The 13,959-nt window shown below is 43.1% G+C and overlaps 1 long non-coding RNA gene across 1 annotated transcript; it reads right to left on the reverse strand.

The window, feature by feature from the left end:
* Positions 1 to 5,595: 5,595 nt before the first annotated feature.
* Positions 5,596 to 7,547, reverse strand: LOC134460175 (uncharacterized). The gene is made up of 4 exons (XR_010037006.1): positions 7,382 to 7,547; positions 6,806 to 6,868; positions 5,944 to 6,012; positions 5,596 to 5,705 (listed from the first exon to the last, which is right to left on the reverse strand). It is a non-coding gene; the product is annotated as an uncharacterized LOC134460175 (long non-coding RNA).
* Between the last annotated feature and the right edge of the window lie 6,412 nt (positions 7,548 to 13,959).

Below are 13,959 nucleotides of genomic sequence, written 5' to 3' on the forward strand. Positions count from 1 at the left end.
CCGATCCACCTTCACCAAGTCTGCCTGGACCAAGTAGCGAATGCAGGACGAGTGTACGACCTAATCGGTCCCGCGCATGCAAAAAAACATCAGTTTGCCAAGAGGAAAATAGTTCTGATGATGATGATGGCGACACAGACATCAGCGATCAGGGGGATGAACTTTGGAGCCCAACTCGGACATCCGGAGCAGGTAAGATTCCCTCGTTAGCGTGAAATAGCTAACAAGTTACCTCAGAAGTTTTGGCGGCTACATTGTAACATAAACACAGCCTGAGTCTGATTGTGCTGTACTTTTTGTCTTTTACCAAGTTGCCCTATCAGACAGCGAGTCTGACTTTGAGGACCTGGCGGGAGAGGACAGATTTAGGTCCATCACCCCTTCTAACTTCGGTGAGTAGCCTACAACTAGCCTCATTCATTTTGCCATGACCTAAATCCATTACCAATAGCATCCTGTATAGACTGTGCACAATATTCACTTCACGTTGGTGTGTGTGCGTGCGTGCGTGCAATGTGAAAAAAAAATCCGATGTGTAAAAATAAACTTGAATGAGAGATGTGAGTGGATTAGGTTGTCTTGATTTGCAAATGTGGTTTACATGCAAATGATGTGCATGCAGTGCATGTGATTTAGTCTGTTGTGTAATTGCAGATGTGGATGGTATGGAAGACATGGAAGAGATGGGGCAAATGGCAGAACCACAGGTGCCTTTGAATAGGGGTGCGTTGGACACACACACACACACACACACACACACACACACACACACACACACGTCTAATATGGTTACTGCATTTTGTTTTTAGTTAGGCTATTTGTGTGTATTTATTTTATGTATATTTATCATTTCAAGGTCGACAAATCACAAGGGGCAGAATGGCTGGAGCCAGACGAGGCCGCGCACCAAGCCGGTCAGTGAGCAGTGCCACCCCGGAAGAATGGCAGCGAGAGGACTGGAGGCCTAGAGACATACCCTTCACTGCAACCCCTGGACCACGAGGCGCAGCTATACTGACATCTGATCAGCCTGTTGATTTTGCTAAGTTGATTATAAGTGATGAATTGTTGCATGCAATAGCTGAGCAAACAAACCTTTATGCTGAACAAAACATGGCAGCCGGTAATGGGAAGGGGGGTAAGAGTCATTCTTGGAAAAATGTGACTGTAGAAGAGCTCAGGAGGTTTTTTGGTCTATTTTTTATTACAGGCATAGTCAAAAAGCCAACGTTATTCAGTTATTGGTCGACTGATGAATTGGTGTGGACACCTTACTTTGGCAAAACAATGTCGCGCAATCGCTTTCAGATAATTTGGAGGTATTTGCATTTTAGCGACAACATGACAAACAATGGAGCTGACAAGCTTCACAAAGTCCGGCCTGTGTTAGACCATGTCTTATCAAAATTTGGTGAACTGTACCAGCCCAACTCAAACATCTGTATAGATGAAGGCATGATGGCATGGCGTGGACGCCTCAAATTCCGGGTTTACAACCCCCAAAAACCTATCAAATATGGAATTAAATCGTACATCATATGTGACTCAGAAACCGGCTACTGCTTTGGGATGAAGCCCTATTGTGGGGAAGCAGGAAACTTGGGGGACACTGTAGTTACCCTTCTTGACAGATTGGCGGGGCACGGATACAAGTTGTACATGGATAATTATTATAACTCCGTTGCACTTGCTGACAGGCTCCTACAGCTGAACACCCATGTTTGTGGCACGCTGAGAAAGAACAGGGGGGAGCCCCAGACAATCACCCACATTTCAAATTCTGATCTGAGGCCTGGGGAGACCATTGCACTACACAACAACATTGCCATGGTTTTAGCATGGAGGGACAAAAAAATTGTGAAAATGATAACAAGTCTCCACCAGGATGAGATGCAAAATGCAATGGTGTGGCAGAGGGGCAACGACGAGAGGGTCGCTGTTCAGAAGCCAGCCTGCATTGTAGACTACAACAATTCGATGAACGGAGTTGACAGGCTTGACCAAAATATTTCTTATTACCCATGTGTCAGAAAGTCTACAAAGTGGACAAAGAAATTTGTTTTGTACTTGTTTCAGATATGCCTTTTCAATGCATTCATTCTGTACAAAGCCATGAACCCCCAGGGAAAGCACATGAAGCTCCTTTCATTTATAATGAGTGTGGCAAGGTCTTTCACTGGTGGACGAGTTGAGGAGGAGACAGGAAATGAAGGTGCAGGGGGTGATGAGGTTGATTCTGTTTGGCTCTTGCAAGATCGAGACCCAAGGGCCCCAAGGAGTGATCCTCCAACCAGGTTGGATGGCGGCATTGGACGCCATGTAATGATGAAATACAGGCCTACTGCAAAGAGAAGAAACCCTGCTCGAAAGTGCAGGTATGTAAGGCGCGTGGGTACAGGCGAGAAACCACTTCTTACTGTGCAGCATGTAAGGTGCCCTTACACCTCAAAGACTGCTTTAGGATTTACCACACAAAGCAATGCTTTCAAACCATGTAGACCTACATAAACTCTTGAAAATAAATTCTTGTAGGCCTAAATAAGGAATTCATGTAAATAATCTCTTGGAAGTAATGAACTCGTGCAAAGAGTATCTGATAAATAAATGATTGTAAATAAACAAAATACTTTTAATACATGTGTAAGTGTGTGCAGTATTATTATTTATATACAAATGTCTATGACTATGAAGAATGACCTTTATGTAATGCATTATTTTGTCATTGCATTCCCCCTGACGTCATTCTATTACAATACTGTATAAATGTGGCTGTTTTGTTAGAATCCCTCCACCTATTTTGTGGTTTTACGAACGTATAAACTGCTTTGAGACATGGACACGACACAAATCTTCTGACCCGGATATGTAAGTATCTAGGGCGCGCTAGGCGGAAACTGCGCACATTTCAGAAAAGCCCCGATATCTCCGTTTGCTGTTGATTTTGGTTGATACCCGCCTTAGTTCAGTTTAGGATAGCTCGACAACGGTGGCAGCTAGAGACACCCGGTTTTCACCCACTAAAAGTTTAAAGGCTCATCTTTCACATGAGCCATACCATGTGTCAGTGGGCCCATCACAAAATATGCTGTGGCTCTACAAAAACCGCCCAAGAATGGCTTGGAACGCTGGTATTCTATGACATAATTCCGTGAACACCGCCGGTACTCAATGTGTTAAGAAAGCATTAACATTTTCAAAATGAGCAGTGCTGAAAGTGGTAGGCTACATATAAAATAGTCTACAGATAAAACTGTATCAAAAGCTTATTCAAAAGAAATTCTTCAATCATTTATCATTTCTAATTGTCCTGGATAAAATAACAGCTGAGAGAGAGATGCTAGGTCTTTACCTACAGAATATGGTTTGATTGTGCTCCAAGAGGAGTTACAATTTTTTTTTTAATCCGTTTGCCAAACCTTTTCCACACGCGAGACGCGACAACCGTTACACGACATATGGACATTTTCACTGCGTGGTAAATGTGATTACGCAAACGATCGCTGAATATTTAACGAGAGTAGGCACGAGTTTGACAGTCTTCGAAATGCATTTGGTGCACGGAATGCTTTAGAACAACACCACTGGTGTTCCATTTAATGCTATACATTTGGCACACTGCCGTGGCTACTATATTGTTAATATTATTCACGTCAGTGGTTTGGTGTCTGGAATGTTTGTCTTCTCAACATGTCCGCAAGTCGTGCGACCGGATCAGAAAGCACTCAAGCACACTTATGGTGGTGGAAATGAATGGCCTATTTAATATTAATGTTTAATGCTGAAGTGAGAGTTGGGGAGAGGCATGGAGTATCCTAAAGTTTGAAAGAACAGGGGCCTCATGTACAAAGAAGTGCGTGGATTTCCTACCAAGAAAGTGCGGGCGCCAAAATCTTGAAAGTTACTTACGGACAAAAAAATCCGGATGTATCAATAAGTGCGTAACCAGGTTTTGCCGTGAAATCTTGCGCACATGCACGAGCACACACGGGACCAAGTCTCCGCCTTGCCTCCTCCCTTAAATATTCAATATGAATATTCTAATTAGTATGAACAGACCCTTTCATGTGCATTCATTGGTTGAAAGAATTGGAAAGGGAACGCGGGAAGGGGAACGCGGGAAATATAGGCCTATTTCATGATGCGAGGTGAAGGCGCTGTTTCGGAGGAAGCCAATTTAAAAGGAAGAAGGCTGCGCGCAATAGGCTAACAAAATTACTTTGGCGTGTATAAAATCAGGCATCGGTAGCCTAATACTTAATGTGAGGACTGCAGAAAAAACTGTCATGTTATACTGCAGTACAATGCAGGTTTCCCAACAATTGATATTTACAAGGCATTACGTCAAAACACATTGCATTGAGGCAGTCGCCAAGGCTTCCGAGAAATAAACATGTATGTCGGGTATAAATATGAAAGATGACACATGTAGGCTACGCCACACGTAGGCCTATGAATAACTTGCAGCCAATACTCAGTTAGCCTATAAAATAACCTGTTAATTGATGGACTAATTTTACAGTAGCCTTATTAAAATTGACCAGCACTGCGGTGAGGACGTTCCCAACAAATGCGAGAAGACACATCGCAGATCCAGAAAATATTAAATGGTTAATAGCTGCCAAATACTTGAAATAATACTGCTGATGGGCATCCAATATCGTTGTAATTCTGGAATAGTTTCAGAGTCCGCTTCATTTTAACCAGCTGCCTCAACAATAATATGGTTGAGGTGGTTTTCTTCTTCTTTTAAAAAAAAAAAATCACAGGCCTCAACATTAAAATCCACGTTTAAATGGCTGCATCTCTGCAATATTTCCGACCGTGTACAACACATCCCAGATAGCAAAATGTTTTTGGCAGAGTTTTGGGCCAAATCGTGTCTTGGCCTTTTGGCTGGCTTCGGTTTGAGTCCCCGGGCCAAAAGTGGCCCAAATTTGGCATGCCAAAACCAACCAAACCCAGCCATACATTGACCAAAGTTCACCCAAAACCCTTTTGGGATTTCCACGTACAGCCTTAAAGGCCCCAAAAGGAATTCCAGACCCCACCCTTCAGCCAAAATGCAGCCATAAAGTACCCATAACTGTCCCAGAACTGCCATAAATGAGCCTAAATACTGCCATAATGTACCCATAATTCAGCCATAATGTACCCATAACTCTCCCAGAACAGCCATAAATGACCCTAAATACTGCCATAATGTACCCATAATTGATCCCAAATGTAGCCATAATGGGGCCAAATGTCACTTATTTGTCTTATAAGTTTCCCTGTATACTTAAAATGTAAGTACCGGTATACAGAGAAACTTATAAGACAAATAAGTGACATTTGGCCCCATTATGGCTACATTTGGGATCACTAAATATTCCTGTTTTATTGTTGAAAATCGCACATTTAATAAATGCGTGATTTTCAACAATGAAACTGGAATATTTATGCATCTAGAAAAAAAAAAACAAGACAATTAAATACATTTCATTATACTTTATTGCCTCCAAATGCTGTGACTGGTTAGGGTGGGCAAGTGGCTGGATTTGATGGATGGGTATAGCTGCACGGAAGGTGGTGGAGGACTGGGTGACTTGATGGCTGCTTGGATGTCTGGGTACAGGCCTCTTGTTTTCATCTTGGTCCCCTGGCCAGTAAAAGCAGGTACTCTATTGCCACATAGAGGTAGGTAGATCAGATCAGATTCGCGACATCTAGGAAAGAATAAAAAGATAAACCAAATTGAATTACTACATGCAAAAGTAACTTTGAAAACAGTGGCATTACATTTTTTTTTCTTTTATTTAACCTTTATTTAACCAGGAAAATAAACCTGTTGAGATTAAAAATCTCTTTTAACAAGGGTGTCCTGGCCAAGTGGCGGCACAAATGCACTTGATTAATAGAGTAATAGACGGGAGAGGGGGGAGGGGTGTTATTAAAATTTGGTACCTGTTTTTGAGATCCGATTTGATTGACCCCTCCCACAGGTGACTGCAGTGTCCGTTCGCAGCACAGCATCTGAAAAGAGAATGTAGATGTTATTTCATATTTTATACATTTTAAATGACATGAGTAGTAGGCTACAGTAGATTGTACAACCATCTACGGAATTGTCAAAAGTAAAAGGGAGAAAAAGAATAGGAAAAAAAACAATACTCAATCAAACAAAACCCTGCCAAAACATATAACTTGCACTTGAGTATATAGTAGCCCACTGATTCTAAGATCAGAGTACTGGTCAAATTGGAGGTTTTTTTTAACCTAGCTTTTAGGTTTTTCAATAACAACAAAGCAGTAGGCTATCTATCTCATTGGGTGTGCCTACAGTAGAATAACTGGTGAAACAGACTGGTCACTATGTTATATCATGTGCCATTGTTAAAGCTTTCTGCCAATTAGTAATGCTCCCACTACCCTGGACTTGTCAGTAGGCCTATCTGAGGTGTTTTTTCCCCCTTATTCAGTCTTTTCCGAGATCCTGGTCTGGGGGCAGGCGTGAATTCACTTCTACTTTTACCTTTGACACCAGTAAGCTACTCTCTGTGTTGAGGTATTACAAATGTTAGAGCAAGATTACATAGGCCTACATGGGCCACATTTCTGTATACGGTTTACCCCCTGTTGTTGATAGCTGAACAATACACACTGCCTTAACAACTGATCATGTTAAATAGCCAGCGCTTAAACACAAACCGACCATTGCATTACCCAATACAGACGTATACTTAAAAGCAGTTACATTAAAAGCAAGGACTTTCACAACGAACGAAGATTAGACCAGAGAGAGAGGTTAATAAATTGTGGAACCAACCTGTAGTATGCCTGTCAAAAAACAAGTTCCTCCACCGGGTGACTGCCTTCAGCAGCAGCACATCTGAAAAGACAATGTAGAAAAAAGCAGATTCACTCGATTGCTTCAGTAGTAGGCCAAAATTACAGTGAGTCCAACACTTTCCGTGACAGACAGATATTGCTAGATAGTGCTCTGCTTTGTGCCGATAGGTAGAAGATGCTCCATGCCTGAGTTAGCTAGCTCCCGGCTTTTGGTAGCTGTCGTTGGCCAGTTAGCTGGGATTGCTAGTGTTGTTGTTCTTTGATTGAAATTCCCTTGGCATTGATATCTGAAAGTGAATTTCAACCACAGAACAACACTTAATCAACCGTTACTGAGTATGAGGGTAGCAACTAAGATTAAATGTCACAGTTGTGTGTCACAGACGTTTGTGTTTTAGCTCCTGTTAAAAGGGTATCGAAGTTTCAGCGCATAACACGGAAACCGACGGTCACAGACCTATGAAATCAACATGAAAACCGATAACACAAAATGCCTCATCTCTTAAGTCATCGGCGGTTGTATCTAATATAAAAACGTGTCAACTGCACTTACCTGCATAAACTGAAGTCTGACACACACTGGCGCTGGGGAAACTGAAGTGAGGCAAGCACGAGTTTCTCTTGACAGTTGATTTTGGCAGTCTTTTGGATTGCCGTAAGCGCACCAATGTAGAACGTTGCTGTCCCGCTCTCCACCCGAGGTTCAGATTAACCTGACACATGCCATTACCTGGCCATAACTCGTTCATTCACAGTCCGCGCGTTTTGATGTGTTGTGGGAAGCCATAAACAGCCCATAATTTAGCCAAATCTTAGGTTTTTTGCTTTCCAGAGGAACGCCCCAATTCACTGGCGCCCAGGTCAACCATAACCATGCCAAAAAATTGCCAAAAGCTTATGGCTTGCCAAAAGGAAGCCATAAATTGCAGATATCTGCCAAAACAAAGCCAAAATATCTGCTATCTGGGATGTAGTTGCGCTGCATGCCTCAGTGTGCCGCCAAAAAGACGCAATGCACCACTTACGGCAACTTCCACGCTTACGGAAACTTCCACAGCAGCCCTGAAATTCGCGTGGAGATCCGCAGTTTTCCACGTCTAGTCTGTTTTAGTACATCTGACCGTGGCCGTGGAAAACAACTTAAGTAGCTTTTTTGTCCGTAAGTGAGCTTCGTACATGAGGCCACAGATCTTGACTTGACTCATACCTGTCAGGGCTCGTAGAGGCTATTACTGCCGCTTTCACCTGCTGTCTGTCTCATAGCGTGCTCCTTCACTTCCAACATGCAGAAGCTGTTGTCCCTCTCCTGCTAATACAACACTACATGCGTGAACACATTATCTTGCCTCTGCTGCAAGTTTTTTTTTATCCCTTTTCCGCAAGCTTTTCCACACCACCTTTTAGTTTTAGTCTCTCCATCGCTTGTGTCTCAAATTTGCGCGCGTAATGCAGGGTAGGGGTGGGGCCGCAATGAATAGTTAAGTCCGACTCAGATGCACCAATGGGACACCCCCTCCCTCTAGCCCCTTTATGTGTGGGCTGATGTCATTGGAGGAGGGCCGAGGGCCGTCAGCACGAAATTGTGGGCCGCCGGTCACATTTTTTAAAAAACATTAATAACAATTATTTTTAAAAACCGACATCACCGGCCCTCTAGGGGCGTCGGCCCACCGGGATTTTGCCCGGTTTGCCAGATTGCCAGTCCAGCCCTGCTTGGTCACCATAGCTGGTTATTTAGGCGAAACAGTGATACAAAAAGTAACAGTAACAGTGAAAAACCCTGCCACTGATTCCCTCCAACACGGGTTTGACTTCTCCAAGTAACTGACTATGACTCAATATCAGATCAAGAAAATGTCTGTAAAATGTTTGTATTGTACATACATTTTCATTCGGGAGGGTTGTAGCTTTCATATGAGTGACTTCTGAAGCCAAGTGATTAATTGAAAGTCAGGTTATTAGCTGTTATTCCAAACAGATGGATAGGCGACAACTCTTTTGGAGGCGAGTGTAAATGAGCATTTATTCTGATATGTTGATGTCAGGCAGAGGTGGCATTTAGATGCAAGCTGTTTCTGTATAATTATCAACATGTTAACTATCCCATACAAAAGGACATGTCAATGGCTACACAAGTCTTATGAAAAGAAAATAAGTTGTGGTGCATTTTTGTACCTTAGTATGCAAGTATGTACACGTATATACTTTTCATTTACAATGTTTACATGTTGCAACATACGCTTTGTATAAATAGAATGCTCTGTAGAATGTGTCTGCCTTAAGCCGGGCATACACTGTGCGATATTTTCACTCGTGGGTCTTAAGCTTCTGCTCACACTGCACGATGGAATTTCACTGTTTAAAAGTTCACAACTCAGGACTCACGTCCTCACACTGCACGAGCCGACAGTCGGATGCAAGCGAAATGCTTCCACCGTACGACGCGACAGGCATGTTTCCCTGGGCTGCAGAGGAGGGAACATGCGCACCTGAGGTGGAGATGAGGTTGCGCTCAACAGCGAATCGCACGGCCCTATTCATTTGTGCGTGTGAAGTGTCAAATCCGGTCGTAGCACTGCTTTAACTGTGCGATTTACGCACGAGCCACGACCAGAATTTCAAACCGTTTTGATTTTCTTGCCACCCTGCGATTGCACGATCGTGAGGCGAAATCGCTTGTCGTTACCCCATGTAAACTGCACGATAAGAGACTCACGATTGACCTGCGATTGAGCAAGAAATCGGCCCGACTCTCAAAAAGTCGTGCGAGTGCCAAATCGGGGCAAAAGTCGCACAGTGTAAGCCCAGCTTAACTCATATATCAGGACAAGATCAATTGGGTCACTTTTATGTGCCATAAAACCTGTATAGTCCATGTTCATTTTGTAAGTGTTATACATTTCTTTTTATAGAGCAGGGCTATTCAAATGGCGGCCCTGGTGCCAGATGCGGCCCTTGGATGGCAAGGTTCTGGCCCCCCACAAGCCCCTTGAAATACAGAACCGTTACCAGAATTTAGAGATAAAAGTACGGGTTCCGTATTGAGCTGAAACAGACATTAAAATGCAGGAAATTACATCTAAGAAATACAAAACTTTCTGGGGGAGGACCTCCAGACCCCCCAACCTCAATGAAGTATTCTGTATTTTTTTTCATTGACAGTCGGCAACCGTATGCATGCGTATAGTTCGGCCCCTTTGATGGGAGGAATTTGATAAACTGGTCCTTATTGACATTTAATTGAATAATCCTGTTATAGAGCATAGGCAGGTCTGGGACAGCCGTGCCATAATGGTTAGGGAAGTGGTCTGAAGATCAGAGAGTTGCAGGTTCGAATCCCAACCTTGCCACTTCCAACTCCTCCATCCATGGCTGAAGTGCTCTTTAGGAAGGTATCTAACCCCACATTGCTCCAGGTACTGTAACCAAGGCCCTCTAAATAACTGTAAGGTGGATAAAAGTATCAACTGTAATGTGGTGTAATGTAGTGTTGTGTAATGCCATTAGTATGTTTTACTTGTGTTTGAACATGGAGTCTACATATGTTTTCATATGATTTTTTTTGTAAAAGGTAAATCTTTGAGACTGTGTGTGTGTGTGTGTGTGTGTGTGTGTGTGTGTGTGTGTGTGTGTGTGTGTGTGTGTGTGTGTGTGTGCGCATTGATCCATGCACATTGTGTGTGTGTGTGTGCGTACGTGCGTGTGTGTGTGTGAGTGTGTGTGTGTGTGTGTGTGTGTGTGTGTGTGTGTGTGTGTGTGTGTGTGTGTGTGTGTGTGTGTGTGTGTGTGTGTGTCCGCGCACACACGTGTCTGTAACTTCTCTTTGTCTAGGCCTATGTACATTGCATGAAACAGACAGACAGACAGTTGCTGTATATAATACTCAAAATTCTAATTTGTTTATAGTGTGCTTTTGCCAATAAAAAATCAAAACAAAACAAAACAAAACAAATCTATTAACATGATCACAGTCTAACACAACACATACTTTGTGCATGACTGTTTGTATTTGACTTTAATTAACAGCTGGAAGTTGATATAATATAACAAGTCAACATATGGGCTGTTATACACAGGCTTAGCACATTATCAACAAGTACAATGTATGTACTGTATGTTGAAAACTAGCGTTAGAAATGCTTTGTTATTGTTCTGTAAGACAAGTGTCTTACATCATTATCGTGCTCATATGCCTCTATGAGAAATATGTGGACAGCAAATGCCAGGGGGAAAAAATAAACATGTCCTATCTTTGGGAGAGCAAATGTCAGACAAACATCTGCTTTTGCCGCAAACATCACCACTACTCAGCTCTCCCTTCAACCTGCATTGTCGAAAGCAAAGGAAAGATATAAGAAGGAAAAAGAAGAAAAAGAAAAAGCAGACGAAGAGGAGAAAAAAAAATCTAACTTGTCAAGCCTGAGTATCGCCTCTGGCAAAATCTGTTTGTTCAGTGCAGCAAAACGCAGGCGAAGACAGGCATGTCTGTCACACCCAGGCAAGCAAGCTAGGCAATTACCTAGGGCCCACAGCTGAAAGGGGGCCCCCTGGCAAATCAGTGGTTATGTACTTGTAGTCAATAACAACTTTGTAAGTGATGAAAAAATCTCCCAAATTCAATGACTGAAAAGTACAGTGATGCTAATCTCAAAATCTCTCAGGAGGGGCCCCCTCCCCGATAGTTTGAAGAGAAAAAAGGGGCCTCAAGCCTCTGTTTGCCTAGGGCCCCCAAGTACCTTGAGGCAGGCTTGGTAGGAGACACGCAATTGTGTTTACGTATTCAGAATGAGTGTAGACGGACAGAAGGAACCTTTCTCTCCCCCACGCGGGGACTGTGGGGGGACGATATGGGTGCGGTACGGGGTCAGTCTGGTCCTCTTTCTATGCAACACGCACAGCAAAGCGCTGTCTGTAACTGCTCAGCAGGAGTATGTAATTAATGAGGAATGATTAATATGCATTATATAGTCCAACAGTTGGGGAGAACGAACAGGAAAGTTAACAAGTCCGGAAGTAATTCTGGCTTGTTGTCATGGGATTTTCAGGGTATGTATGCACTTTCTACTGTAGTGATGTCCATGCAACCGTATCTCACTCATTTCGTGAAGTATTCACGAAAAAAATAGATTAATTTTCGTGGTGCATTCACGTTATTGCCCGTTTTTCGTGGTAGGGCAACGAAACGCTGCCTATTCACTTGAATTGCCCGACTGTTGCCTAGCGACCCACTAGTTTGATGCCCTTTCGGTAGCCTACCGTCACATGGTAATCAAACATTTCAAACAAGCAATTTAGGGTTAGGTTTAGGGTCAAGGTTAGGGTTAGGGTTAGGGTTAGGTTTAGGGTTAAGTAGGGTTAAGGTTAGGGTTAGGTTTAGGTTTAGGGGACATAAGGCGTAAGTACCGAAAGGGCGTCGAATTAGTGAGTCCCGAGTGTATCAGCAGTGTTCTGTCAGCACCCCCTCCCCACCCCTGCAGACGCTTGGATAACCATAGCAGCAGTGGGGCAATTCAAGTGAATAGGCAGCGTTTCGTTGCCCTACCACGAAAAACGGGCAATAACGTGAATTAGGCTTGGGCGATGTCCCCCTAATTGGCAGCTGACGATGTTTACAGTGAGACGATGCGATGGACGATGACATCGTCGTCGTTGGGGGGGAGGTGTAATATTATTTTTTTATTACATTTTTTTTTAAATTATCATATGTTTCGTTTTTTTGGCTTTCGCTAAGCTATTATTTTAATATATTTGCTTTAAGAGTAGGCCCAAGTCAAATAGCCTATATTAACAGTTTTTAAATTCTTACAAAAAAAGTTTAAACCTCCTCCAGCTGCGCTACTGTCTGCAACAGAGATGGTCGCTCCTCTGCTGTCTGTGAGAGCGACTCTCCCCGACCGACCCCTCCCCATTGCCCTTCTTGTCTCTCGTGTCACCATCAGCTGCTTCAAGCCCGCTCTTCCAAACTCCACCGCGTGGAGCTTATTTTCAGTAAATTTCACGATGCAGCCTACTGCAGGCTGCTACTAGAGTGTGTTATTTAACGGAGTAGTTCTATTTCAAGACCAGCTGTGTCACTGCGTTTTTTGCATACCGGTATAACTTTAGCCATGCAGGGAAGCCCAGAACGTTTGTCAAATGGAAGAGATGAGAACCCACGCGTGCCTTCTCGAGGTTTTGCAATGGATTTTAGCCCGAGTTAGCAAATTACCCGACGCGAATGTTTCTTAAGCACACGGCGAGACTTTTTAATTCATCAATGGAAACAATTGCGGTGAAGCCACAAAGACGCGGGCAGACATGGAATCGCTTGCGCTCCCTCTTGGCAGTGGGCTAATCAGAAGTGTAGCCTACAATCTTGTGTGGCTACTTCACAAGACATCTCCATCGAGAGATTAAACATTTTGGGTCGAATTTCCGTTAAACATGAAATGGTAAACTGTCGCAATTGCTGAACGATTTGTTGCTTTCACTTTAGGCTACTCCGGAGGAAGAACCAATGCCTCATGACTCTCCGTTGTAGAAACTTGGGTCACATAAATAAATGTAGGCAATCAGACACTTACTTGAACTCATATGTAGGCCTAGCAAACAATAGTAGGGCTTAGTTCATACGTTTTTTTTATTCCATTGCGGTTTTTTCGTAGCTATAAAATTCACTCTGCTTGAGGCTTGTGTTGACAACCTCGGTCCGTTCAGTCCTGCTACCTGCACAGTCCGCTGCTACTAAGGATTTTACGGTAATATTTCAGTTTATTGCAATGCCAAGCACCGTAATGATGGCAATAGCAGCGGCTTCAAAAATACAAATTCCTTGGCATCACGATGTTGGCTGTCCATCGTGATGCCAGCTGTCCATCGCCGATGGACGATGACATCGTCTATCGGCACAACCCTAACATGAATGCACCACGAAAATTAATCTATTTTTTTCGTGAAGACTTTACGAAAGGCGTGAGATAGGACTCGTCCATGTCTGTGAAGCCGTATTATCAGTTACAATGACCACCTACCTATTCTTATTTTAAGTCTCAGTCTACTTTAAGTGCATACCCAGGGAAATATATAATACTTTAAAAACATGAACATTTGTAAATTAATTAATATATAATTTACTGTATGTTTGATTGTGAT

Source organism: Engraulis encrasicolus, chromosome 12, assembly GCF_034702125.1.
Source record: "Engraulis encrasicolus isolate BLACKSEA-1 chromosome 12, IST_EnEncr_1.0, whole genome shotgun sequence".
Taxonomy (NCBI): Eukaryota; Metazoa; Chordata; class Actinopteri; order Clupeiformes; family Engraulidae; genus Engraulis; species Engraulis encrasicolus.